The sequence below is a fragment of the Cnephaeus nilssonii genome, assembly GCF_951640355.1.
Source record: "Cnephaeus nilssonii genome assembly, chromosome: X".
NCBI classification, from domain to species: Eukaryota; Metazoa; Chordata; class Mammalia; order Chiroptera; family Vespertilionidae; genus Cnephaeus; species Cnephaeus nilssonii.
Genome location: NC_137071.1, coordinates 22779656 through 22803417, shown reverse-complemented (window position 1 = coordinate 22803417; position 23762 = coordinate 22779656). Strand labels below are relative to the sequence as shown.

General features: G+C 41.3%; 1 pseudogene across 1 annotated transcript in view; it reads right to left on the bottom strand.

Annotated features, from left to right (window-relative positions):
* Positions 1 to 638: 638 nt before the first annotated feature.
* The window catches only part of LOC307096130 (tryptophan--tRNA ligase, cytoplasmic-like), a 35108-nt pseudogene continuing 11984 nt past the window's right edge, over positions 639 to 23762 (bottom strand). The window contains exon 2 of the transcript in view: positions 639 to 1958. The product of the transcript in view is annotated as a tryptophan--tRNA ligase, cytoplasmic-like (transcript). The remainder of the gene's footprint in view (positions 1959 to 23762) is intronic.

Below are 23762 nucleotides of genomic sequence, written 5' to 3'. Positions count from 1 at the left end.
CAGCCCAGGACACCAGCAGGGCAGTGCTCCTTGCAGGCCTCTGAGCCAGTCAAGTGTCAGGACAAGGGTTTCTACAAAGGACACAGATTTCCCTCAGCTGCCCACAGGGTGGGTCACAGCACCTGTGCTCAGGGCCTGTCCTTGGAAGCAGCATGGGGAGGCTCAGGGATAGGCAGAGGTTCCAGGAGAACACATGAGGTCTGGATTTCAGGAAGTGAGCTGGAAAGTTTCTCCCACAGACTGAACTTTAATAAAAGTGGCCACCTGGGGCCAATACTCAGTGTGAAAAGCAGCTTTCAAGCTGGGAAATCTCTCAGTCAAAAGCACAGCTAGCATTTCTGTTTGTTTTTGAAGGGATGGGCTGAAATAGGCCTGTGCCCATTAAACTTCCTGAAATGTACACCTAGACTACAGGCTCTCTAACCATCAGGCTTTAAGGGTCTATGTGGAACGGTGGGATGTTTTCCAATGGAAGTCCTCCTAGGGGCAGAGCAGGCAGCTCACAGGGTTTGGAAAGGATGACACAGGAAGAAACATTTCTGACAGACACACAGGGTTACAGACACTAGGAACGGGAAGCCATGTGACAGAGCCTCTGGGTAAATTATGGTTCTTTCTGTGCAGATATAAAATGGGTGTCATTGGAAGTTGTGGTACAGCTTCCGGGGGGTCAAGAACTCTTTGACTATCTCCTCCGTGGCCTCCTTGCACCTGGCCTGGTGCTCCGCAAGGAGGGGCTGCAGGACCTCCAGGAGCTCCTTCTTGAGCTCCCCAGTGAGCATGGCTCCGCTGCTGTAATCCTTCCTGATCTGCTCCAGCTTGTCGTCATCCTCAAGGAAGAAGGTCATGTACATGAAGGACACGTCCACGTGGCCGTTTTCCCCAAACTGCCTGTGCTCCTCGATGGTGTCTCTCCCTCCAGAAAATGCATGCTTGTTGACCTTGGTCTTGATCTGCTTGGCTGTGTCTGTGAGGAAGATGGTGGAGTTGGGGTCGCTGGCACTCTTTTGGGTCTGAGTCCCCTGAAGGGCAGGGAAGAAGGTTGAGTGTAGCAGGGTGGTTTAGGATAGCAGATCCGGGGGTGACATCTCTTGTCATCCTGAAATAAGGATCCTGGTCGATGGCACAGGGGATGAGGCCCTGGACGTCCATCTTGCCCCTAAAGATCTGTGGGAATGAGTTGATGAAGGAGGGAGCAGCCTCGATGGCAGGAAAGCTGATCTTCCCCATGCAGTCACTGCGAAGCCAAAAATGCCTTTCACTTGGTTGAAGGTCACGGGTGCTTCTGATCTTCACCATGTTCTTGTAGAAGTCTGGGCTCACCCCCATGTAGTTGAGGCCAGAAAAGATAGTCTTGTTGATGTCAAAGCCACAGGTGATGATGTCCTTGGCGTTTTCCATGGTGTAACCATAGGCCTGGTCCAGGGTCAGATCTTCCACAGGTACTTCTCGTCATCTGTCATCTGAATGAGCAAGAGCACATTAAACACGTCTTGCAGCCACTTTGTGAAAATGAACGGGATGTGGTGGCCTACATGCATGGCTTCGGAAGAGGGGCCCCTGCCCATATACAGGGAAAGGGCTTCTTGTTTTCATAGGCATCGAGGACTTAGTTCATGTCTCTGTGTGAGAAGAAGGTGCATCTGTTCAGGAAGTGGTGTGGTCTCTGGCCCGTGGCTCTCTCTATTCTGTTTATCAGCTCTTGGTCAATGTTACTGCTTCTGAACAGAACAATGAGCTTGTCATAGTCAATGCCTTTTGCACTGCTCCTCTGTACCGTTCAGGGGTCCACAAAATACATTTCAGCTTCCATGACACCTGAGCCACTAACCCAGGTGCCGGGTTCTTTGGAGGGCAGTTGGCCTTGTAGTTCTCCCCTGTGGCCACTTTGTAGCTCATTTTTAGCAATAACAGCCTCTTCACTGCAGAATCAATTTCATCCTGGGCTGCAGGGGTCACTGGAGAGGTGGCCAGTGGAGTAGCTGAGAGCTCTGTGCAGCAGGGCTCTTTTTTTACAATCTTCCCCCTCTGGCTCAGTAGTTAAGCATCAACCCATGAAATACCTGTCACGGTTCAATTCCTGGTCAGGGCACATGCCTGGATTATGGCTTAGTCCTTCTTCCTCTCTCTGAAATCAATAAAAATATTTTAAAAGAATATTAAAACACAACCTTTGGAGCCAGGCAGAAATAAGTTCATACTCCAGTTCAGCCATGTTCTTATCCTGTGATTACAGGTAGATGCTTCACAGAATATTTTGGCGAGGATGTGGAGAAATGGCAACCCTAGTACAGTGCTGGTGGAAATGCAGACTGGTGCGGCCATTATGGATATTCCTCAAAAAATTAACTATGGGACTGCCATTTGACTCAAGTGCCCATCAGCACAACTGGATAAAAAAGCTGTGGTACGTTTACACAATGGAATGCTATGTGGCAGTAAAAAAGAAAGAACTTTTACCATTTGCAACAGCTTGTGACAGACCTGGACAATATAATGCTAAGCGAAATAAGCCAGTCAGTGAAAGGTAAGTATCACATGTTCTCACTCATATGTGGAATTTAATGAAAAAATAAATGGATGAATAAAATAAAAGCAGAGACAAAGAAGCATGGAACAGAGTGAGGAATTTCAGAGGAAAAGCAGGAGGGGGGGTGGATGGGAATGATTAACCAGGGAACTTCTATGCATATATACTAGTAAATAATCCAATGTACAGATAATAGAGTGGTGAAGGCCTTGGAGAGGTGGGTATGGGATGGAGGGATCAATGGGAAAAAAACACAAACATACAAAAGGAACATCTGTAATACTTTCAACAATAAATTTAGGAAGAAACATAAAATGTGAAACTTGTTAATTGGATATTTTAAAATATCAGTAATGCATTTGCATATGCAACATTTTTTGTTCTTTGTGTGTATTATATGTTTTTCTCATAAGCTATAACAACATAAATACCCCAAGGACAATTTAGAGAGCCTTTATTATTATTATTTAATATATATATTTTATTGATTTTAGAGAGGAAGGGAGAGGGAGAGATAGAAACATCAATGATGAGAATCATTGATCGGCTGCCTCCTGCATGCCCCCTAGTGGGGATTGAGCCCGCAATGCAGCATGTGCCCTTGACCTTAATTGAATTTGGGATCCTTCCTTCCACTGAGCCGAACTGGCTAGGGCTAAAGGGCCTTTAAATCCTTGATTGAAAATGTGACATAAGCATCTTCAGTTTATTGCTATATAAAAGGTGCTTCTGATTTTACTTATTGAAAAATTTGTGTTTTCCTTTTGTGTTTTCTCTGAACCCTGAAAATATTGTAAGCTCCCATTAGAGAAAGTAGTAACTTCACATGTGTAATCATATTAACAACCTCTTTTTTTCTCCAGTAATAGTGTCATAGGCTAAAAAGTTGCATATCCACTTTTTCTTCATTGAATGAAATTGGCTTTTGACTCCTCTAATTACATGATAATTAAATGAGATGTCTGTTTCCAAGCAGTATGTTTCTTTTGCTTGTCCATTTGTTTATTGTTGTTTGGATCACTGCAAACACATTAAAACTGGATGCTGATGAAAAAAGCTGAGTTCTGACTGTCATACTAGAAGACCAAGCTTGCTGGCTGCAGATGCCATTTTCACTGAGGCTTTCGAGTATAGACTGTTCTCTTCTGTAGTTCTAATAGTGGAGAAGGGCACAAAATAAGAATAGAGCTACAGTTGTTTAATAATTATTTAATAATTATTATTCACCTTATGAACTACAGATAAGAAGTTTTCTTACAGACCCTGGGAAATTAGAGGCTGAAACAAGGCTGTGAAAAGATAAGATGCTTCAATGGGTCCATTACTCAGAAAAGAAATACATTTTGAGAACAGACCAAGGACAGGACATTCTTTGATTTGGTTGCTGTGCTCAGACCCTGACTCCCTCCAGGAGTTTGCCTCAGGAACTGACCATTCTTCATTCCCAGGAAGGGCCTGAGCTGTTTGTAACACCATAGAAAATTAGCCACCTTGTTATCAGACTTTGAGCTCCTAAAGGCCAGACTGCAGACCCTTCCTTCCCCTTTTCCTGATACACTTGTAGCTCACAGCTGCACGTAGCTATCTTCTCTGATGCCCATATATGATTAGCCAACAGGCTTGGGGGGTCAGAATTTCCAGGGTGACCAACTGCTCTCCCCATACTGCCAGCATTATTGGAATAAAATATGATTCAACCCTGTCTCTGCTTAATTTGCCTCAAGTAGTGATGGGCAGCCTCAGAACCATTGTGTCCAGTTTCATTTCTTTCTCCAAGACATGTTTTTCTCTTAGAATCAGATAACACCTTTAAGAAGGTAGAAAATGATGAGTAAAGGCTTTCACCTCCAATCACCACTTATATCACATGGCTGCATTGATGCCACAATATAATAGGGAAAAGTTCTCAATTAAATCTATCAACACTTTGTCACATGAAGTAGGATTTTAGCTGCATTTTTATTCTTTCTTTGAGAACTAAATAAATTTAGCTAATATTCTAGATGTTGGTTCTATAAAAGTCTACATTTAATTTACATTTCCCAATTCTGGATAAAGGACTTGGGCCAATTATTAAAGAAACCAGGAACAATATGGTTCAGTATTTTATGTTAGGTTTTCACAGTACTCATATAGAAGACCCAGGAATCTCATTTATATAACAGGAAGTGATTTAATAAGCCTAGCTCCTAATAACAATGCATTCCAGGAAATGTACACTTGTGATCTTTGCCTTCAACAATTTGCAAATGGTTTTAATATGCCCGAGAGTGCTGTTCTTGACATTGTTCAGTGTAAGAAAACGGAAGCAGCTGGTACTATTGTGTATGCTTCAGATCACAAGAACATGAGAGTATATCCTGTTTCCACTATATCCAGAAAATATCTATTGAATCTCACAAAAGTAGGAGCCAAATTATTTTGAAGACTGTTGGTTTCTCCTTATTATAATGAGACTAGTGGCCTGGTGCACAAAATTCGTGCACGGGGGGGGGGCAGGGGTGTGTGTGTGTCCCTCAGCCCAGCCTGCACCCTCTCCAATCTGGGACCCCTCGAGGGATGTCTGACTGCCCGTTTAGGCCCGAGCCTGACATTCCTCTCACAATCCAGGACTGCTGGCTCCCAACCGATTGCCTGCCTGCCTGCCAGACTGATCACCCCCTAACCACTGTCTTGCCAGCCTGATTGACGCCTAACTGCTCCCCTGCCATCCCAAATGCCCCTAACTGCCCTCCCCTGCTGGCCTGGTCACCCCTAACTGCACTCCCCTGCCAGCCTGGTTGCCCCTAACTGTCCTCCCCTGCAGGCCTGGTTGCCCCCAACTGCCCTACCCTGCTGGCCCAGTCAGTCCTAACTGCCCTCCCTTGCCAGCCTGGTCGCCCCTAACTGCCCTCCCCTGTTGGCCTGGTCACCCCCAACTGCCCTCCCCTGCTGTCCCGGTCACCCCTAACTTCCCTCCCTTGTCAGCCTGGTTGCCCCCAACTGCCCTCCCCTGCAGGCCTGATCCCCCACAACTGTCCTCCCCTGCCAGCCATCTTGTGGTGGCCATCATGTGTCCACATGGGGGCAGCCATCTTCGACCACATAGGGGCACCCATCTTGTGTTGGAGTGATGGTCAATTTGCATATTACCTGTTTATTATATAGGATATAATACTATGACTCCAGAGTTTATTTCACTTCTGGAGAGTCCGGCAATTTGGGAAAGCTAGTAAGAAAGCATTATTAAGTCACAAGTAAAACAACATGCCAATAATCTGAGCTCTAAACAGTCATGGTTCTCCTACCTTCTCTTTTAGTAAAGCACAGATGTTACATTTTGTAACAAACCTTCTGTGGTAATTTATTTGAGAACTAGAGGCCTGGTGCACAAATTCGTGCACAGGTGGGGTTCCCCAGCCTGGCTGGTGATCTAGCCCAATGGGGGCTGGCAAGCCAGGAGGGAGGGATCACGGGAGGTTGGCTGTGGGAGCACACTGTCCACCAGGGGGCAGATCCTGCATTGAGTGTCTTCCCCCTGGTGGTCAGTGCGCGTCATCACTACCTGACAGTTGTCTGGTCATCCGGTAGTCCGGTCGTCCAGTCATCTGGTCATAATGGTCGCTTAGGCTTTTATATATATAGATAAACAACTGGCAGTTTCACTGAAGCAAATTTACCTGCTTTTGATTAGTAATGCTTAGCATTTTAGGAGCATGGAAGCAAACATGGGAGGAAGCAATCATACAATCATTGTTACTTCATGGACTTAATAAGGGAAATTACTTAAATTAAGGTTTATAGCTAAATCCATTCTCACACCTCCCAATAGATTTCATACTGAGGCCCTTCAACCCAGCTAAGGAAGTAACGTGGTGTTTTGTAAAGCATTGACTTGTAAAAGCCAGAAAATCCACAGGAGATGCTTGATGGTTGGTGAATTATTGAAATAAGATATAGAAAGAAAAAATAGGGTTATTTTAGCATCAGTTCTTAAAAGAGTACAACATGTTGCTGCAGTTTGACTTTCAGTACAATGAATCAAAACAGGATAATAGTATCTGGGTTATTATTCCTATGGCAAAAAGCTGGCAGGAAAGGATAAAGAAAAAGTAGGTAGCAGGAACAAAGTTAGGCTTTCCAAGTAACATCAGATAAAATAGAATTAATTAATACTAACTCCATTTTTAGAATCACCTGGATAGTTGCTAATAATGCCTGGACATGGATACAGACAAATAAATGCATATATCCAGGGTTGGTCATGAGCATGTGCAGTCACAGTTGAGAATCATTAATTTAAATGATCATAATGTTTTTTTCTATTATATACTTCTGATAGGGAAATATTAAATTAATTGTTTAAAATATTTTCTCTACCAAAGAGGATTTGCAAAGTTTAAGAATATTTACTTAATAGAGCAATACTATGCTAAAACACATTTAACATATGATCAACTTGCTTGGCACCTGATATAAACTCAATAAATGTTCTTTTCATTTTTATTTTTCAGTAAGTCTCTATTTAGAGATACATACATACACGAACACATATACATAGTAGTGACATGACACTAAATAAGTATGACTATTTTTTTTTCATGGAAACATGTCATTTTATTATTATTTGAATGACAACCAATTGTTTTCCCACAAAAAAAAATTTTTGATTTCAGTTTTAACAGTCTTTTCTAAGATTGTATTTGCAGTTATAAAAAGAGTAAGACATCTGTATCATAATATTTTTGGTTGCAAGTAACAAAAAAACTTTTAACAAAGATAACACTTATTAGCTCAACATTCTGAAAATTCCAAAGGTGTTCATGTTGTACATTGGTAGGAATGGCTTCAAGTTAGACTTTATTCAGCAGAGTAATGTCACTAAAAGCAAATTTATTTGTGTGTATTCACTCTCCTATTCCTGGAACTAACTCCCCTAGCTCTTTCAAGATGGCTGCCAATAAAACCTGGGCCAGAGGCTTCCTAGTTCTTATTCAGTGAGCAAGTGAGAACTTCTCTTCTTCCAACCATAAAACAAAATCCTGGGCAACACTTTATTTAGAGTAACTAGGTCATATCACATGTTCACCAATAACCAATATTTTATTGAAAGAAGATGGAGTTATGCTGATTGGTTTGGGTAGGCAGAGAACTGGAACTGGGTGAAGGATGGGTGGGATGGGGATAGCTAGTGATATGGTTGCCTACTGTGTGTATGTGTGTCATAGGAGTGGTAGTCGTATTGGTGATAATGGTAAACAGGTACATTCCAGGGAAAACAATCATCAATGTCTACTACACTGATCAAAATAACCTATTTTAAACAACTCATCAAACAAGGATTAATAAACCAGAATTCATGAATATGTTGTTAGGCATATCCTGTACCTTTCCCCTGAACTCAGTTTCTCCCCTGTGCTCAGCACTTTTTCATTGTGCCCCACTTAGGGCTCCTGTCCTCTCTGCAGTTTTCCTGTTATTCTCATGTCAGGTGTCATAAGAGACAGGTAAGCAGCCAAGAAAAGCAGCTCTAGACCCTGCTTTCCACAACTACCTGCACCTGCATCTGGCTTAACTATTCACCTGGACCCACATAAGAGCCATATAAATACCCCATCCTCCCTGCTCTTGCTTGCAGACACCACTTTGGCTGACACCTTGCTTTTAATTTCATTCGGCCTTGTTCCTCTTGGCATCAACCTAACATATGTATGAATATTTTTATTGTACAACATGTATGATTATTTTATTACATGGAATGAATATGCAACAACAGTTACTTTTATAGATTCATTGAGGATGTAAGGTATTCAACACAACACTATATTTTTTTAATGTTTCATTTCTTAAGATTTTTTTAAATTGATTTTTAAATAGAGAGGAAGGGAGAGGGAGAGAGAGAAACATGGATATAAGAGCAAAACATCGATCAGCTGCCTCTTGCATGCCCCTACTGGGGATTAAGCCCAAAACCTAGGCAGGTACCCTGATCAGGAATAGAACCTGCAAACTTTGGATGCATAGGACAATAAGCAACTGAGACACACTGGCCAGGGCTATAAAAATTTATAAATCCACATCAACTATACTTTTGAGTAAATTAAAAATAAATTTTGCAGCCACAACATCACCTGTATTCAAATACCAGAGGCACAGTGCATGAAATTCGTGCATTCAGGGGGGGTCCCTCAGCCCAAATTGCGAGAGGGTACAGGCCAGGCCGAGGGACCCCACTGGTGCTGGAGGGACCGCGGGAGGGCTCCAGGGCATGTCTGGCCTGTCTTGCTGTGTCCTGATCTGCTGGACCCCAGTAGCAAGCTAACCTATCAGTTGGATTGGAACGTTTTCCCCCTGGTGGTCAGTGCACATCATAGCAAGTGGTTGAGCAGCCTTAGCATATCATTAGCATATTATGCTTTGATTGGTTGAACAGATGATCGGACGACTGGACACATAGCATATTGGGCTTTTATTATATAGGCTTACACTGGAGATAATATATATAATTGAGAGGTTCCTTAAGTTTCTCACCCCAAGATGCTCATAGTGTTTCAATAATATTTTCATGTGGGATCCTAGGTGAAAATAAATATGTAAGAGTTCTGATTATTGAGTTTTTAGGTTCAAACAACTTACTAGGTATTTTTATGCTAATGATTTAGTAAAAGCCATTAGGAATATATATACAAATATATAAATTGGAAGAAAAATAAAACTTTGATTTAACATATAAATGACCATAAGATGTATTTGCCTTTGCACACTGCATACCTCAAACCTTGGAATCCATTTGGATACCATCACCCTCATTTCTTGACCTGCATTGATTTTTGTACAGTACTTACATTTTATCAGAACAACTATAAAAATCCAGCTTCACAAAGATATAATATTGAAAGACACCAAAGTTTTTCCTTATGCAATATTGATTTTAAGGTGGTTATTTATTTATTTTTTTAACAAATCTTTATTTTTTAATTTATTTTATTTTATTATTTATTTTATTATTATTTTTTAAAATTTCTTTATTGATTAAGGTATCACATATTTGTCCTCATCCCCCCATTCCCATCCCAAACCCCTCCCCATGCATGCCCCCACCCCCCTGTTGTCTGTGACCACTGGTTAGGCTTATATGCATGCATATAAGTCCTTTGGTTGATCTCTCCCCCTTATCCCCCCCCTCCCCTACCTTCCCTCTGAGGTTTGACAGTCTGATCAATGCTTCCCTGTCTCCAGGTCTGTTTTTGTTCATCAGTTTATGTTGTTCATTATTTCCCCTAGATGAGTGAGATCATGTGATACTAGAAATACACTTATAACAACTGAAAATGAGACAAGCAATAATAGTTATGCTGAGAGGCAAATGAATCTGTCCGTAGTGAGTTTCTTTCTGGGCCAACAGTTCTTTTGAGTCCCAATTTCAATGTCAAACAGTTCCTTATGTGTACATGTCAGCAATGATATTTCAGTTCTGGATAGTGGACAAATGGTTGTAATGCAGGTCTGACCCTCTCTGGTTTGGTCCTGGGCAACCTGCAATGATGCACAGCTGCTGACTGCTAGTATGGCAAAGCGTCATCAGCGTCTTCCATCTCTGGACTGTTTCTCTTCTGTTTTCATGGCTGGAGCAGTCCTGTCAATTCCTTTCTGTTGCAGGAATCCACATGGTCTTGCAGTTGTTTTCTGATAATATACAAACATATTCTCGACCAAAAGTTAACAAAGGAATCTTTCCTATAAATTTGACTTGGGATCCTTTTTCATTTTTTGCCCAAATGATTTTCCTTTGGCTTGTTTTGACACCATGTGTGTTTTTCATGGGTGTCTTGCTGTTAGCATTACAAATGAAAGTTAATTTTCTAAAGTAAAAATTTTCTAGATGTAATTTACTTACAGGATATTTTTCCTTACATGATATTCTTCTACTATCCCCCCTTTTTTGATTTAAATATTAGGAGGCTTTTGGAAATTTTATAATATAGTCTTGATAGCTTTTAAATTTTAATTTTTTTGCACTAAAATATGACTACTTTAGGTTCATTACATGTTACGCAATTTTACCGTGAGATGAACTACCAATAAAAATTTTAGTTAACACTTTAGGAACAGCTTTTTGTCCAGTACAATTAATTTTTCTAGAATATTTGCTTATTTCAACTAGCCAAATTAAATTAGTCTGAAAACTTGACTACTATTTTACGGTCAAATTTATTAGTCTAACAACAAACGTATTTTACCCTGTAAATATTAGTGGAAAGGATTATTTGCCTTCTTGAGTAGGCCCTGAGCATTCCTGGTGGTAGGCTGGATTTAGATATTGTAAACCCACTTCCCCACACCATGGGTACAAGACAACTCAAGTCTTGTTGCAGTGAGAGGGCAGCTGCTGTCAGCCAAGTCTCTGTCTGTTAACTAGGTCCCAATTTGAGCTGGGAATGAGAAGCGAAGCAGCCATAGGGGCAGGTTACCTCCCTCAGAAGGGGTGAGGGTTCAGGGCCCTGCAAAGTTGGGGGGTGAGGGTTTGTGCCCCACCTCTGTTGACCGCCAAGTTCTCTCTTGATGGCCCCTCTGCAACTGTGCCTGTCTTAGGTTGTTCCTTCCCTGAGGAATCTTACCCGTCTCTGGCTAATCAGCCATCCTCCAGGGCCAAGCAGGGTGATGTGAGGTTCAGTTCTGTCTCCTTGGTAGCCTATGCCCCTGTGGCCTCCATGCCCAGCACCTGCCTTGGGATCCTCTCGCCTGCTGGTGGGACCCCAGCACTGATCACATATCTTGGGGAACCCAGGTTTCTTCTCCAGGGAGGGCCCAGCTCACCCCACTGGGCAAGAAACAGATCCATGGTACCAGCCACCATGAGGCTTCAACCTCTGCATGAACAGAAAGCTCAGGCAATAGCTGTGGGCAATTGGATTGTGAGAAGAGGGTCCCTCTTGGCCAAAAGGGCAAGAGGGCCCAATATAGAATGCTCAAGTGCCTTCCCACGGGGCCCTCTACACAGTGGAAGGGATTAAATCCATTCATGTCCTTTTTAAATTGCTGCCAGACATTCTAAGAATTAGTTTGTAAGTTTGTTTGGGATAATTGTACATTATGCTGTTGTAATTCTAAAATATCAAGAGATGTGTTACCTTTGTCTCCAAGCACCCAAAAGATGATTTTTTATTGATTCTAAAGGGTGGGGGGTACTATTATAAGTAAAAGGCTCCAAAAAAAAACCATCCATCTTTCCTGCCCAAGAGCTTCAGATAGAAAAAGACCTGTTCCAGAAAGGAAATGTTAACTTATTCACCTTAGCCTAATTTGAATTAAGTATGGTAGATAGGAAGGTGCCAAGCAGGGGTCTGTTAACTAGATCACCCCAGTGTGTCTCATTGTTATTGGAGTTGCCTAACAAAAAATTGCCTGCCATGTATGTTCTGTTCTTCCTCAACTACATGTAAATTGCCCAGTCCCTTTGAAATCTCAGATCCCTACTCTCCCTTGCCATTCTCCTTTGTCCAAAATGACATATATACCCAATTTTGCCTCACTATCATTGGAATTTTCATGCTTATGTGAATTCCCATGCACATCTTAAAATTTTAGTCCCCCTTGTTAATCTGTCTCTGTTCATTTGATTAATAGCCCAGCTAGAAATACTTAGAAGGTGGGAGGAAAAGTATTTTTCCCCCATGATATAATCAGTCGAAATTTTATATGATCTAATGAAAAATCTGTGAACTACTTTGTCCTATTAGTTTTTACCTTCTCTGACAGATATTGTTGGACTTCTTTTGAAAATTTAAAACTTCTCTTAGGGTCCTAGGGTATCTTGGTGTACAGTTAGAGTTGTAACAGAAGACAAAATAAAAGTCAGAATTGGAAAGCCAGGTCTCCAAATTAAAAGTACCAGGAGGTGACAGCTAGTATTAAGAAAAAGCAAATTACCATATAAATCTTTCAAATATCTTCTTAATAAGTTAAATACTTGATTTGCATAACAAATTTTTAATTTATATATTTCTCCAAAAGAACACATTTACAGAAAAAAAAGTGCATAATATGATATAAGTTAATCTTTGGAATTTTAAAAATTCTCCACTATTTCTGTAAATTAGCATTCTATACTCAAGATAACCATGGAATTACAAACTCATTCCAATGAAAAATGGGGAGAGGCCAGTCCAGTAAGAGATGCAAACACATATTACTGTAGGTTCAAAATTTTAGTACACTTCTAACTAAAACAGTATCAATGGCAATAATTGTTGGGACCAGTTAATGCTCTGAATTTAACCCATTGGCTTGATTGACCTATCTCATATTCATGACTAAGGAGATGTTAGAACATAAAAAATTCATCTCCTCTGGACTTCCTCTTACAATGAATGTCTGGTTGTCACAGAATTAGGACAGATAGAGTACTATATTTTTCTCTTAAAAAATAGCAGTAAAAACCAAAGGCTAATGTATCACAGTAAGATTCTAGAAGGAGAAAAATCACTTGTCAGTAAGATATTTTGTGATAAATCTAACAGTAGTGACCTTGTTTGGCTGCTGTATTGTGCAAAAAGAAGAAAAGAAGCCAATCAAAATAGCATGAATGATTAATGTATTTCATACAAAGCCCATGATATCCTTAGAATATATTTGCTAAGGTACTGCAGTGATAAGAAGGCAAACAAATGATAGAATTCAAGTAAGGAGTTTCAGAAGGAGTTCTTAACAGAGACACCTGCAGTTCATTTCTTAGTTTCTGTTAACTATACAAACTGAAGTATTGATACCAGAATACACATTGTGAAGAAAAAATTACATTCAAATTCTAGGTTGAAAATGTGAAAACTGGGGCTATTTAGTAGATTTTATTAATAAAAAATTCTAGAAAAGGATTATGTACTCTTCTTTGCTGACATAAGGCTTAACCATATGATTTGCTTTGGCCAAATTGTATCTGTCACTTTTTAGCATAGATTTTAAACTGACTGGGTGGCTCATCATATCTTCCTTTCCCCTCTGCCACAATAACCAACAATATTCCAGATCGAGGCTGCTCCCTCAATGTAGAGCAGATGGGTACATGGAATTACTGAGCCACTAAGATATTTAGGATGTTTTTCACTGCAACATAAACTAACCTCTTTTGACTGATGCAAGTTATTAGATATTAATATTAGCATAAACTAAATGGTGGGAAATAGAGAAAAGTGAACAAAGGAGCAATTAATTTCACAATGGGTATATGAAGGTTTTATGAGCATATGAAAGAGTGAAGCCTTGAAAATGGAGAAAGGAGGAAAAAAAATGATAATAACTCCATTGTTAGAATCAATGACATCAGACTCAAGTGAATGACCATAGCTGTCATGATTATCCAGAAACAGCCATCGTCATATATTTTATCTGAGCTCAGAATGTTTTAGTTACTTTTTCATAATCACACAGCTAGTAAGGGACAGACACAAAATGCATTGCTTTCAATTATATTACAGTCACATGAACACAAAGTATGAGCATCTGTCTAGTTGTGGCAGTTGCTTAGATCTCCCTTGAAGAGATAAGCTGCTGTGGAGAGTACAGTTAGTTTAGATCCTCCAGCTCCAGTGCCTTCAGGATTCAGGATTTGCGGTAGACATGTGAATCAAGGATAATTTCCCTAGGAAACTTTCCCCTCCCCTTTCTGCCAGTGACTAAGCATTTCTGCCCAATGCAACGTCTCCTCTATGGATAATCTTTATTCTGGGGCTTTCTGTTGGAATGCTTAGAATTTCTCAGAGTTGCATTGTGATCTGAAGCTCTTCCAACCTCTTCCTCCTTCTTTCCCCCTCTCCCTTATCAGGTATCATCCCGTATCATGGTCTGAAGGCTTTTGCTGCCCACTTCTGCTCCCTCACCCCTTATCTTACATACGTTTCACCTGTGAATAAAAAGTTCTGAAAATTGTTAAAATGGTAACAAAGACTTTATTCTGAACCTCTGTAATAGATATCAACACTATCACAATAGGGGTGAGAGATTGGACTCAAAGGTACATGTGTACCTTTGTAGTCTTCGGTATTCTTTTGCTTCCAACAGCCAGCAAATCTGGGTATTTTACACAAGATTTCCCTTGGGCTACTGGTGCCTCTTTGCTTTAGTTCACACACAAAGCTGGAAGTACATGGAGATTTACAGTCTCTGTTTGACTGACAGGACATGAAAACCTGTTTTCTTATCTTGGGTCAAGATAACCCTGAGGCTTAACTTTCACTCCAGAGTTATAGGATCAGGTTGAAGTATTACCTTCCACAGGAACTTCTCTGAAATCACATTCTTGCTTGACTTCTTCCATTTGCCTGTCCTGCTTGCCCTGCTCCCTTACCAGTTTCCTGTGGGTTGGAAGCACTACCTTTATAAATCACGTACACAGGATTCCTCCTCTCAAGGTCTGTTTCTAAACCTAAGAAAAGCACTTATTAAATCTAAGTCATGGTGTTAAGCAATAACAATGGCTCTTGTCTTTAGGAAGGTAATTGAAAAATCACAATATTTTGTGCTGTAACACCGCTGATACATATTATGAAATGATATTCCTGAGAAGGGAGTGGTCATCATTAGCAAGTCTCTTCAGGGAAGTTAACATTTAAACAAGTTCTTGAAGAGTGAACGAATGAGTAGGTATCCAGTATAATGAAAAGAAATGAAGGGCATTTAAACAAAGGAAACGGACTCTACTTTGATGATAGTTTTCTGGAAAGGGATTTTGTAGATTTCATTTTATTCTGGAAGGAGAGCTTCACTGTGAACTATGACAAGGAAAGGGCCCCTTCTGAATTATATAGGTGAAACAAGAGAATCAATAACCTCAGAAAGTAAGCCAGATTGGACTAAAAGACACGAGACGAAAAGTCATGTAGCACCCTGCTAACCACTATAGAAATTGCTTAGCCTGTTAGACTTTGGAAAAAATAAATAACCAAGACAGCAGAAATAATAACAACATACAATGAATAAGAGTCACAAGATATGTATATAGCCTCCACCCCTGCACACCAAGATAACCTATTAACATGCATTGTTAAGATGTTTTTCATCCCACAAAATGAAGGCCACCCCACTGCAATCTCGCTGAAACCAGACAAGGGGACACCATCAGGGAAGCTGATGACCAGAAGATGAAAATTTAGTGCTTACCTAATCAAGGACCAATCACAGAGACCCACGACCCCAACCCCCTTACTCATGATTACTCATGATTTCTGCTCTATAAAACCTCTTGTCTAAACCATCAGGCAGATTGGATTTTGAGTACTAGCTTTCCCATTTTCCTGGGTGGTGCCATTCATAATAAAACAGTCAAATCTTTCTTCACTACAAAAAAAGCCTGGTGTCATTTTTTTTTTTAACTCTTCACATAGGCAAGGCAAATTCATACAGAATTAATAGACTTTCATTTAGTGAATAACTATGTAGATTTTCAGTGTAACCAAAGGCACAATTGTGTGCAAAAAAATTTTCCCTGGCAAGCAAGGAAAAACAAATGCCTTTTATATAGGAAAAACAAAACTTTGAAACAGTTAAATGCTTGATAAATAGTTGGAAGTTGCATAAGCTGTTGTAAGCCAAATAGGAATGATTTGATGCTTTTAATTTCAAAGTTAAAAGATATGCATTTTGCATGTTTAGTTCTGTACTGTATTTCTAAAAATCATTGCTCAGCTTATTTTCTTTGAAATGAGAAATCATTTACAGTTTTCCATTGATAATCTTCCTTTTAGAAACATGACTCCCCACTTAATATGTTTAGATTATTTTCAGATTAAAATATCTAATTTAATAAATGGAAATTAGAGATGCATAATAATTATTTATCTAAGACTTAAGTATTAAATATATGGACTAAATATTTGTTTTATTTTTGAGATAACTGATATGCCAGTTACTTGCCAAACACTTCAATATAATTTTATGCACACAATACTGGCACAGACTCTGAGAATTTTAAAAAGATAATTTAAATATCAAGTCCAGAGCAGCCTGTCATTTCTCACTGCTTGGTTAAGTAAAACCTGCATAAAGACTTAACTATGAAATATTATATGCTCCTTGATACCTATACTTCAGACATAATAAAATATCAAAAGAATGATTATTAAATCTGAGAGTTTAATTTAGTCTCAACTCATTTCTTTGTACTTAAAGTTGAAAGAATATAATTAAAAATCAGGTTTGATATTTTACTCTACTTATATGCACTTTGCTTCTTTCAAAATAAAAATGATATATAATGCATATAACTTTTATTCACCTCCTTACTGTGACCTAAAAAAATGGTGTTATTTTTTCAATATAAGCTTGAAAAATAGCTCTGACAATTTTCCAATACTGTTCACATACTGCTTTGAAATTTTTCTTTAAGTGTCTTCAAATCAATATTTTTCATTTGGTTCCAGCAAAGATAGCCTTCCCTGCTATTGTGAAAATCACTTCCCTTTGCAAGTAGATTGGCAAAATCTGGATCATGAACAACAGAAGTTCATGAATTTCTAATTTACATTGAAAGGCCCTAAAATATTCTTTGCACATTAAAAAAGCTTTGTAAGTCAAGTAGTATTTTTAACAAAGTTAAAATATCACCAGAATTACTCTTGGAATGCATGGGAAAGTGTTATGTGAAATTATACTGCAATGCTTAGGTACTGTAACCTTGCAGAAACTCCATTTTTTAACATTCTAATTGAACAAGTGGGTTCGGCTGCTTGCTTCAACAAAAGGCAAACTTGTGAAACAGGTGCTGGTACAAAAAGACAGAAGTTTATTCAGGTGCCATGACCTGGGAGAATGTTGGACTCCCATCTCAAAGACCATTTCCCATTCCTGTTCAAGCCAGCAGTTCTTATAGGGATACTAGAGGCCCAGTGCACAAAATTCGTACACGGGGGGGCGGGGTGTCCCTCAGCCCGGCCTGCACCCTCTCCAATCCGGGACCCCAAGGGGGATGTCCGACTGCCTCTCACAATCCGGGACTGCTGGCTCCTAACTGCTTGCCTGCCTGCCTGCCTACCTGATCGCCCCTAACTCCTCTGCCTGCCTGATAGTCCCTAACCACCTCTGCCTGCCTGATCACCCCTAACCACCTCTGCCTGCCTGCCTGCATGATCGCCCCTAACTGCTCCCTGCTGGCCTGATCACCCCTAACTGCCTCTGCCTCACCCCATACCTGGAACCCAGGATTCCCTCCTCTGGCCGGTTGCAGGCACCCAGGACCCAGGCTTCCCTCCCTCTGGCTGACCATAGGCACCCAGGATCCAGGCCAGCTTCGCCCGGGCTGCCCACAGCTGCAGGAGACCATTGGCGGGTGGCTTTTCCTGGGCTGCAGCTGCAGGTGCCCGGGACCATGGGGCAGGAGGCTTGTCCCTCTCCTGGGCTGCAGGCTCAGGTGCAGCCACTGGCGCCCAGAACCATGGGGTGAGCAATTTGTCCCTCTTCTGGGCTGCAGCCTGGCTGGTCCCCGTTCCTCTCTTGTGAGCTCATTTGTGCCTGGCTGGTCCCCATTCCTCTCTCCCCAGTGTTGAGTGTCTGAGCCATTAAGGCGTGATAGCATGAGGGGATGATGACCATTTGCATATTAGCTCTTTATTATATGGGATGGCGGTGAGGACATTTTTTCTATCCAATTATCTTGCTAGCTTTTGGCATCTTGGGCCCTGTCCATTCATCTTTCTAACTTTTGGCACACTCAGTGTAAGAACCTCCCCCTGTGCCATCTTGGCCAATGGGGGAGACTCCCCTGCACTCCCCAACTGTCCTCCTATCAGGTTCAGTGGGGTGTGGGAGGCTGTAGGATCTGCCACTGTCAGGAAGTCCAAAGATACCATAGACTCAGCTCGCCTCTCAGTGCTGGACACAGGCCGCACATCTGGGGGAGCCAGTTGGAGTCTATAGGGCACACTTGGATCCACATGTGCCTGCATCCTCTGTGCAGCCCCCCACTCAGGCTGGCCCTGTGACTCACTGTTTATGGTAAGAACCTGACCCTTTCTCCTTTCTGTTTACCAACTCCCTTCCTTAAACATGAGCCCTTAGGACAACAGATTCAGGTCTGTATCAACCTGTCTTAAGAACAAAGCCTTAGGTCTGTTGACCATAGAAATAGAATTTTGGTCAAGCTAAAGGTAACATGTTGACTTTAGTTGTGTTCAGCCCCAGGCCTATAAAACCTGAGTGACATATGGACCACACCCTCATGAAACCAGACAGAAAAATACCCTGGCTGATATCAGGACCTGATACAAGGATCAAATACACCCTATCCTGGCCTCAACCAATCAGTAGAGACCATGACCAATCCCAACTCCTTTAGCCACCATGATTAATGTTCCCCCTTCCCCCCCTCCCCCATATAACCCTTCCCCTGGACTTCATCAGAGCGAGCTCCAAGTCTTTGACTAGCTTACATGAGGTTCTGGGATGAGTGCCATTTCCTCAACTAATAAATGCCTGCTTGTGTTTGGGCTTTGATGCTTTGATGCATACAGACAAATGTACCCCTTTAGTCCTGTGGCAGTACTTCATTGAATTTTGTCCTCAAGAGCCATTAGTTTTTACAACTCATCTGAATAATGTTTTATTCTATCAAGTACTCTTATCAACAAATATGTATTGGAGTTGTATACAGTGCAAAATAAACAGAAGTTATATAATTTTTACTTTTAGAACACTTAGTTCTTATTTGGGGAGATACACTGAATATAAATAATTCTACTAGAGAACTATTAAGTATAAATCTGCACCACTCTAAATTTAATAGTTTATAAAAAAGAAAAATCATTAAAAGCTGACATTTATGGAAAAGTCTCCAGGGGAAGTTGTGGCTCACAGTTGGATGAAAGATGCCTAGGATTTAAGCATAAAAGAAAAGACTATTACCATACTCTTTAAGTTTTCATTTAAAAGAAAATGTCCTTTTCATCTTTAGAGAAAATATTAAAATGTTAGTGAAGGGGAGCAGATTTTGCTGCCCTCAAATATGCCTTTTCATAATAAGGATTATCTTGAGCTGGTATTTTTAAAAAATAGCAGACACAGGAGAAGCTCTGAAAACCCAGCAGAAGTTACCCTTTTGTAAATTTATAAGGGATATCTTCATTTGTCAGAGTGTCTCCCCATCTGTACCAAGAAGAGGAGGATGACTAAATTTTTAGAAACTCTTACCAATAGAGAAGACTATTACCTAAATTTGCATAACAACCTTACCCTTGTTAACTACGCTTTGCTCCACCACCCCCCAACCTCCCATAACAGGTCTCCCTTCTTCCCCTCCTACCCTATCAATACCTTTTTTGTGTGTTTAGCTGTATTTAAGGTGATGGCTTGGGCCATTTCTAAGAGTTACCATACTCAGTTTTCCTGGGTGTTGGCCATATATTCAGGAGGTATACATGTTATTGAACTTCTGTCTTTTTTTTTCTTGTTAATTTGTCTTTTATCACAGGGACTCTCAACCAAGAACATAGAATAGTAAAGGAAAAATTATTTTTCTTCCTCTATGATAAAAACATGTTGATTGAAAGAATTCTTATATTGCACTTTCATGCTACAGAGCATCCATCATAATTGAATTAAATAATAATTGTGGAGGTAATTCTGTATGCTATTAAAAATTTTATTAATTTCAGAGAGGAATGAAGAGGAAGAGAGATAGAAACATCAATGATGAGAGAGAATCATTGATCAGCTGCCTCCTGCATGCTCTACACTGGAGATCGAAATGGCAACCTGAGCATGGGCCCTGACTGGGAATCAAACCATGACATCCTGGTTCATAGGTCGATGCTCAATCACTGAGGCATGCTGGCCAGGCAATTCTGTATACCTTTATGCACTATCCCACTAGAATATAGAATCCATAGAACATGAATTGTATCTTTCTTGTCCATTGCATTTAGGTTAAATGCTTTTGAATACCACAAAAGTTCTATCACTTACTCTCAAGTAATGTATTACCATGCCTTTTATAATTACACTAGTGGCCCGGTGCATGAAATTCATGCACATTAAAAGGGTATTAATTAGAGGAAACCAAGATGGTGTCATAGGTAAACACCTGAAATTGCTGCCTCGCACAACCACTTCAAAACTACAACTAAAAGACAAAACGGACATCATCCAGAACCACAGGAATGCTGGCTGAGTGGAAACTCTACAACTAAAAGGAAAGAGGAAAGCACACTGAGACTCAGAGGAGGTGTGGAAGTAAAGTGCAGAGGTACGGAGGCATGCACACGGAAAGGGCTGCCAACTGAGTACGCAGCTGTCTTTTTCAATTGCGAGGGAGACACAAGCTCCTGACTGCTCTGAACTCCAGTTCTGGGCAAGACTCTGGGGACCCAGACTCATACGGGAGAAACTGGACTGTCTGGCTTCAGATGGAACTTGAGGGTGGCTTTCTCTCAGAGGTGCTTGCAGCAATTACCGAGGGACACTGAGAACCAGGGGCCTCTTGGGGCAGGGCTAAGGATCAGCCATAGCTGTTTGTTCCACCCTGTTGATTCCCTGAGACCCTGCCCCACCCAAGCTGTGCACAGAGGCTTTTGCATATGAATGGCTTGGCCCTTTGCAATCTAAAATTACCTAACAAACTGCAGCTGGGTCAGAGAGCCCCAGAGCCACCAAAAAAAGGCCCAAGGACACACAGCAGCTTGCATTGCTTCACAGCTGGGCCTCATCTGGGGAACTCCAAACCCCAAACAAAGAAGAGGAATCTGCAGATCACTCCATAGCTCCTGCTGAGTGGCCTCAAGCAGAGGCTAAATTTGAACCTCCTTGGATATCCAAGAGCCAGTGTACCCAGTGGACAGAGTGGGACCATCCAGATTACAACTCCTCAGATCCATAAGGGACACACTCAAGGAGCAGACTCAGTGAGCACCAAGGCCCCACTGAAGCAAGTCTTGCCCCATAAGGGTGTCTCCAGCACAGAAGTTCTCCCATCGTAGACAGAATTGATCCTCACAGCCAATTGGCCTGGAGGTCAATTCCTCCCAGTGATACGAACAACAATGAAGGCTTAACTACAACAAGACTATGCACAAAGGGGTGCACCAAGAGTGTCCACCTCAGGTAATTGGGGAGGCTGAGCCACTGGGCCCAATATGACACCTAGCACACAAAGCCACTCTATCAACACAGAGAAGCAGCCAAAATGCAGAGACAAAGAAACAGGTCACAAATGACAGAAATGGAGGAAAGCAAACTACTGGATATAGCGTTCAAAACCATGGTTATAAGGTTTTTCGAGAATCTTCTAGAAATCACCGATAAATTTAGTGATACCCTTGAGGATATGAAAATGGACCAGCTAGAAATTAAGCATACACTGACTGAAATAAAAAATAATATACAGAGATCCAACAGCAGACTAGAGGATCGCAAGAATCAAGTCAAAGATTTGAAATACAAAGAAGCAAAAAACACCCAACCAGAAAAGCAAAAAGAAAAAATAATCCAAAAATATGAATATAGTATAAGGAGCCTCTGGGACAGCTTCAAGTGTACCAACATCTGAATTATGGGGGTGCCAGAAGAAGAGAGAGAGCTAGATATTGAAAACCTATTTGAAGAAATAATGACAGAAAATTTCCCCTACCTGGTGAAAGAAATAAACTTACAAGTCCAGGAAGCTCAGAGAACCCCAAACAAAAGGAATCCAAAGAGGACCACTCCATGACACATCATAATTAAAACGCCAAGAGCAAAAGATAAAGAGGGAATATTAAAAGCAGCAAGAGAAAAACAGTTACCTACAAGGGAGTACCCATACGATTGTCAGATGATTTTTCAACAGAAACTATGCAGGCCAGAAGGGAGTGGCAAGAAATATTCAATGTGATGAATAGCAAGTACCTATAACCAAGATTACTCTACCCAGCAAAGCTATCATTCAGAATTGAAGGTCAGATAAAGAGCTTCACAGATAAGAAAAAGCTAAAGAAGTTCATCACCGCCATACCAGTATTATATGAAACTAGTAGCCCATTTGCAGGAAGAATCCTGCAAGCGGCCACTGCGGCCGTGTGCGCTGCCGCTGCCGCCACCGTTGCGGCCACCATGCCTGCACCCTCGGGCCGCTGCTGCCAGCCCCGCTCTGCCCCGCTCTGCCCCACTCCGCCCCGCTCCGCCCTGCCCCGCTCCGCCCAGGCTTTCCCTCTGGCAGCCACCTTGCTTTCTGCTTTTCCTCCCTCTTCCTTCTAAGTTGTCTTCAGTCTTCACTCCTCCCTCCCTCGGCGTATGCAAATTAACCGCCATATTTGTTGGGTAATTTGCATACTTTGCCCTGATTGGCTGGTGGGTGTGCCTTTGGCTGGTGGGCATGGCTTTGGCATAGCGAAGGTGCGGTCAATTTGCATATTACTATTTAATTAGGTAGGATTCTGAAAGGTATTCTTTAAGAAGAGGAAGAAGAAAAAGGTAAAGATAAAAATTATGAACAATAAATACATATCTATCAACAAGTGAATCTAAAAATCAAGTGAATAAAAAATCTGATGAACAGAATAAACTGGTGAATATAATAGAATCAGGGGCATAGAAAGGGAGTGGACTGACAATTCTCAGGGGGAAAGAGGTGTTGGGGGTGTGGGAAGAGACTGGACAAAAATTGTACACCTATGGATTTTGGACAGTGGGGGGGTAAGGGCAGATGGTAGGGTGGGAACTGGGTAGAGGGAAGTTATGTGGGGAAACAAAGAGGAACAACTGTAATAATCTGAACAATGAAGATTTATTTAAAAAATAATAAAAATAAATAAATAAAATAAAAGTGTATTAATTAGAGGAAATACTTTAATTTTGTTATTTGCCCTTTTTCTATAATAGAAGTGTCAGAAATGAAAGAAAATCAGTAAAATATATATGAAAATCTCCCTCCTGTCAGAGTCTGGGGAGTGCCACGGGACCAGAGTCAAGTCCCTGTCCACCTGCATCTGCCTGGAAATTGAGTGAAACCCATACCCTGCCAGCCCCACCCCCGTCAAGACCTGCAGGGTGGGGGTCGCAGCCTCAGGTCCCCCAGCCTGGCTTCAGGTCCACCGGCCCCAGCACTGGGGCGCAGCCTCAGGTCCCCTGGCCCCAGTGTGAGGGAACAAGGGCATGAGAGGGTGAAGGCGTGAGGGTATGAGGGTGTAATGGCCATTTGCATATTAGCTCTTTATTATATAGGATAGTTTCATCTGCTCATCATAAATTTTTCTCAAAGGTAAATTCCAATGATGGCTATTATTTTGAGTATCTT